Source organism: Nicotiana tomentosiformis, chromosome 6 (assembly GCF_000390325.3).
Source record: "Nicotiana tomentosiformis chromosome 6, ASM39032v3, whole genome shotgun sequence".
Classification (NCBI taxonomy): Eukaryota; Viridiplantae; Streptophyta; class Magnoliopsida; order Solanales; family Solanaceae; genus Nicotiana; species Nicotiana tomentosiformis.
The window spans coordinates 14,159,285-14,165,284 of record NC_090817.1 but is presented as its reverse complement, the minus strand read 5'-3'; positions in this window follow the sequence as shown (position 1 = coordinate 14,165,284).

Sequence of the window (6,000 nt, the reverse complement as noted above, 5' to 3'; positions counted from 1 at the left end):
TTTTGGAAGTGCGGGGGTACATTTTTGAGTGCTGAGGCAAACGAAAAAGTGCGGACCACAAAGCAAAAGTGCGGATCGCAGAGCAAAAGTGCGGACTGCATAATTCTGCCCGCGGCCGCACAATTTTGCTCGCGGCCGCACTCCAGGGGAGTTCAGCAGGTTCGATGTTCTCACTTCGGAAGCTTATATATTTTAATTTATAAGGAAGTGCGGCCACACAATTTTGATCGCGGCCGCAGAACCCAGGATGTGCAGCCGCACAAAAATATGTGCGGTCAACACAAAAATATGTGGGGTCAGATTGTGTATTATAAAACTGAGGGTTTGGGTATTATTTCACATTTGGACTTTGGGAGCTCGGTTTGTGAAGATCTTTCGTGGGGTTTTAAATAAATTCATTGGGGTAAGTGTTCCTTATCCTATATTGATTATATTTCATGATTCCATACTCATTTACATCTTGAATCCGTGAATTTATGGAAGAAAAATCAGATTTTTATAAAATCTTCCAAAAATATAAAATTAAGATTTGAAGGTCAATCCGATGTCGGAATTCGATAATTTTTATATGGTTTAATTTGTATCGGAACAAGTGTTCGGATTTCTTTAGATTTTCCAAGATTCGAGATGTGGGTCCCACTGTTGATTTTTGAGATGAATTTCGGATTTTAATCCGAAATATTTGTAATTTCATACAGAATTAATTTCTACGATTTGTACTGAGTATATTTAATTGTTTATGACTAGATTTGAGGATTTCGGACACGAATCCGTGAGAAAAAGGTTTATTGGAGTCTTGAAATTGGTTGCAGGCGAGGTAAGTGTCATGGTTAACCTTGATTTGAGGGAGTAGGATTTATTTGTCTATTTGCTACGTGGTTTAATGTACGGGTACAATGTATATGTAAGGTGACAAGTACTTATGCGTTGTGGTTGGGTCAAAGCATGCTGGAGGAATTTATATCATTATGAATAATTGCTTATTTAATTAAGATAGTTCTGTTCAAATTTATTATTGATTATTTAGATCATTATTCATGAATTTATTTTTGATTTAATTATTGTTGAATATGGTGAGGAAGAGTGTAAAAGAACGAAGGGTGATCCCGTGCCATTTTTATTATTTATACTATCATTGTTATGGTGAGAAAGAGTGTAAAATCACGAAGGGTGTTGTCATGTAAATTTTGAGAGTAAAAGCACGAAGGGTGATGCCGCGCCATTTTTACAGAGTGTAAAAGCACGAAGGGTGATGCCGTACCAAAAGAGAGTTAAAGCACGAAGGGTGATGCCGCGCCAATTATTATTATTATTATTATTATTATTATTATTATTATTATTATTATTATTATTATTATTATTATTATTATTATTATTATTATTATTATTATTTATTTATCAGTTTATGGGAGGAATGAGAGTAAAAGCACGAAGGGTGGTGCCGTGCCATTTTAATATTATTAGTTGCTCATTTTATTGTTGCTGAATTAATTGGATGCTAAGTGATAGTCCTCCTGCCGAAATTATTATATCATTTCCCTTCGCATGTTCCCTCCCAAATTTATAAAGTGTTAATTATTGTATTATTATTGCTTCGTATTTGCATATACTTGTATATGTTGTTTACATATGTGTCCTGACATAGCATCGTCACTACTTCGTCGAGGTTAGGCTCGACACTTACGGAGTACATGGAGTCGGTTGTACTCATATTACACTCTGCACTTCTTGTGCATATTTTGGAGTTGGTCTCAGCGGTGTACCATAAACGTGCTCATATTTAGCTACCCAGAGGAGACTTGAGGTATAACTGCACATCGTTCGCAGTTCTGAAGTCCCCTTCTGTCTTATCTTAGCTGTGTATTATCTTTCAAACAACTTGAATTTTAGTTAGACCTTTATTTGTATTATTCTAGTAGCTCGTGCACTTGTGACACCAGATTCGGGGATGTATTGTTATGATTCGGTTGTTATGGTCTTCTGCACTTTATTTTAATAATTGACTTCTGTTTAATTTAAATAGCTTAAAAATGGTTAAGATTATTTTAATGTTGGCTTGCCTAGCAAGTGAAATGTTAGGCGCCATCACGGTCCTGAAGGTGAGAATTTTGGGTTGTGACAAGTTGGTATCAGAGCACTAGGTTATCTAGGTCTCACGAGTCACGAGCAAGCTTAGTAGAGTCTGGAGGATTGGTACGAAGACGTTTGTACTTATCTTCTAGAGGCTACAGAGTTTAGGAATAATTCCACTTCTTTCTTTCCTTGTCGTGCGACATTGATATAGCTTGAAACATATATCTCATATTCCTTTGTATTCACTTGTGTATGACATTGCGCACTTAGTATCATTTGTGTGTCGAAGGTTCGTGATTACACAAATGGACTACGAGGGAGCCAGAGATGCTCAAACATTGCCACAACGTGTGGTTCCGACCGAATATGCGCACGTATTGAGAGATCACCCAGTGAATCATTTGGGGGTGCAATGGACCTTGGCATCTGGTTGATTTATACGAGATGTGAAGGTTAATATTGTGGACCATCGGGCGTTGTGACCTATGACTTCGCATCGAGTGGGGGAGTCCACTATTAATGGATGGATTGCGGGGTCATGTGTTATATTAGTCTTGGCCTGAAATATATATATATATGTGGTATTGGAAGGTTTCCCAAAATTTACACATGTTTAAGGCATGGGATTTTGTAGAGGATAAGGTTGGGACTTGCGGTATGTCCGCCTCCTTAATAATCCTATACTTCAGTACCAAAGGAGTTAGAGAAACAACTTTAAATTTACAGAAGGTCTATTGTGCGTGTACATCACAGTTGCGGATTTTGGGTTGCTTCGGAGGAAGTACAATGGTTGACGAGATTCTGGACTATGTGGTTCGTGCCAAGATTTTTCTGCATGGAGCTCTACTTTTGTGATCATTGGGTATAAATAGGGGTAAGAGTTACCCCAAAGAAGAATCGAAGAGTATGTTAAGAAATGGGCCAGCTCAGCAGTGTTGAGTCAACATAACAAATGAATAAATTGGCCTTGGGAGATATAATTCTCCACCGGTGTTCGTGGCAAGGCTATGAAGAGGGCAGACCAGTCAATGCAACGCCGCCCACTTGGCTCAGTTCTCAAAAATGATTTTGAAAGAGTTTGTTTCCCAGAATCTCTGTAATACGTGGCACATAGGATTTGAACGGTTGTGCCAGGTCACTATGATGGTGTCAGAATATGCCATTAGGTTCAATAAGTTAGCCCGTTATACTCCTGCTTTGGTTCATACAGCCAGAGAGCGAGTCCACAAACTCATTAAATGACTCAATTATGATCGTAAAATTTTGTACGACTCGGGAGCTACAGGCTGATACTTCATTTCCGCTAGTGGTAGAAATTGCCAAGATATTAGAACATTTTCGGGGTGAGGAAAAAAGAAACTAAGGAGACCAAGAGATCTCGAGGTTCTGGAGGATTCAATGGATTCTACTCTGCAAGTATGAATCATTATGGCGGGGGCTCGGGCAGTCGGCCAGTCCACTCCGCACATCGGATTACTCGGGGTTCTCCAGTAAGTTCTTTTAATGCACCATCAACATGAGTTTGCTACAATGGTTATTCAAGTTATCTGGCACAGACTCAGTATGAGCACCCAAACCCGCAAAGGGATTGTTATGAATGCGGTGATAATAGGCACATCATGAGAAAATTTTCCCAGACTTGGGAGAGACATATTTCATCAAAGTACTCAGGTTACGTGCCCCATTGCAGTTACTAAACCACCTACACGACGAGTTAGGGGTAGAGGGTGTCCTAGAGGTGGAGGCCCAGCCGTTGATATGTTTTTTATGGTTTGGATGAGGTCGCTACATCATATGGTGTTGTTACAGGTACGACCTCGATTTAAAATAAAGGAATAATTTCCTTAACTTGATGCGGTTCTGAGTATCAAGACGAGTCCTCCTATTGTGCTCCACTTATGAGTGAGCTTCATAATTCTATAATCTACTTATGTGTTTACTCCTGTTGGGAGATTCTATGGAGATAACTATGCCTATCATTCCGTGTTGGTCAATAACAAGAGCTGCGAGGCTAAAGATGGCTTTCTGTTACTCATTTCGGTAAGTTTTGATGTTATTTCCGGATAATTAATTACAAATTTGTGAATTATATGCCCTACTGGTGTGGGGTTCATTATGTGTTGTGATTTTGTTTAACGGGAATTATTTAAAAGGAGAAAAATGGAAAGTTTGGATTGGAACGATGTGCATATTACTTCTGATTCAGAACTGAGGACGAGATCCTCGCATTTTAATATAAATTGATATGTTTAAACCGGGCTACGAGCTGCGGTGGAAGTTATATAAGGACGAGATCCTTATGATAAAAATTCTTGTGTTTAAGTTCTCCCTTATAAAATTAAATTTGTACTATAGTACTAATAGGGAGTCATGCTTGTTAGGCTTATTTGAAAATTCTTGTATGAAATTCTCTGTGCATACTTGCCAAATTCGTGTTGTAATTGTTGAGTTTTAACCTATGAGGTAGGTTCCCACCTAGGTGGCGTTAAATATGACTCGTTAATTTGGGTAAATAATTATGAGGTCTTCATGCCTCGCATCTCGTTATCAGTATTGCGAAGGTTTGTAACGAGATTTTTGTTAACATGAAGTTAATTGACGATTTTGTAATTGATTATGAACAACTATTAAGACCAGATTGACCTAGAAGGGTGCTCCGTTCAGGTGGACCGAAAAGTGTGAGGAGAGCTTTCAAAATCTCAAGACAACTTTGACTACAACCCCAATATTTGTATTACTTACATGTTCACGATCTTACATGGTGTATTGCGATACATCTCATATTGGACTTGGTACAGTAATAATGCAAGATGGCAGAGTGATTGCTTATGCTTCGTGACAGTTGAAAATCCATGAGAAGAATTATCTTGTTCGTGACTTAGAATTGGCAGCCATTGTACATGCGCTGAAGATTTGGAGACACCACCTCTAAGGCGTGTCAAGTGAAGTATTCACAGATCATCATAGTCTATAGTATCTATTCAGACAAAAAGATCTTAATTTGAGGCAGAGAAGATGGTTGGAGCTGTTGAAAGACTATGATATCACCATTTTGTATCACTTTGGAAAGGCCAATATGGTGGCCGATGCTTTGAGTAGAAAGGATGTGAGTTTGGGCAACCTTGCGTATATTCCAGTTGGTGAGAGGCCGCTACCTGTAGATGTTCAGAGTTGTGAGGTTGGATGTTTCAGAACCCAGTCGGGTTCTAGCTTGTACAGTCGCTGGAAGGTTTTGTCCCAGGCTTCGGGGCAAGGTAGTGCAACATGGTCAGCAACCTATGATTACAACACCAACTGCCACACCAGCTGTCTAGCCACCCAGAGGCAGAGGGAAGGTGGGTAGGGGTCATCCTAGAGGTGGAGGCAAGCCAGGTGGTGCTCCAGCTAGGTTTTATGCTCTTCCGGCAGACCAGATGTAGTGGCTTCAGATGTTGTGATCACATGTATTATTTCTGTATGCGGTAGGGATGCTTCAGTACTATTTGATCCAGGGTCTACATATTCATATGTTTCATCTCTGTTTGCTTATTTCCTGGTTGTTCCTCCTGAGTCCTTGGGTAGTCATGTTTATATGTCCACACTAGTGGGCGATTCTATTGTGTTGGATCAGATCAATTAGTCATGTATTGTGACTTTCTACTGTTATGAGACTAGAGCGGATATTTTGTTACTCAATATGACCGACTTTGAGATCATCCTGGGCATGGATTGGTTATCTCCATATAATGCCATCCTTGATTATCATGCTAATATTGTTACCTTAGCGATGCCAGAGTTGCCTATTTGGAGTGGAAGGGTTCGTCTGTCAGTGTATCTAGTCGGGTTATCTCTTTTTTGAACGCTCGACACATGGTCGAGAAGGGATGTTTTGCTTATCTAGCTTATGTTCGGGATACTACTACAGAGACTTCGACGATTAATTCAGTG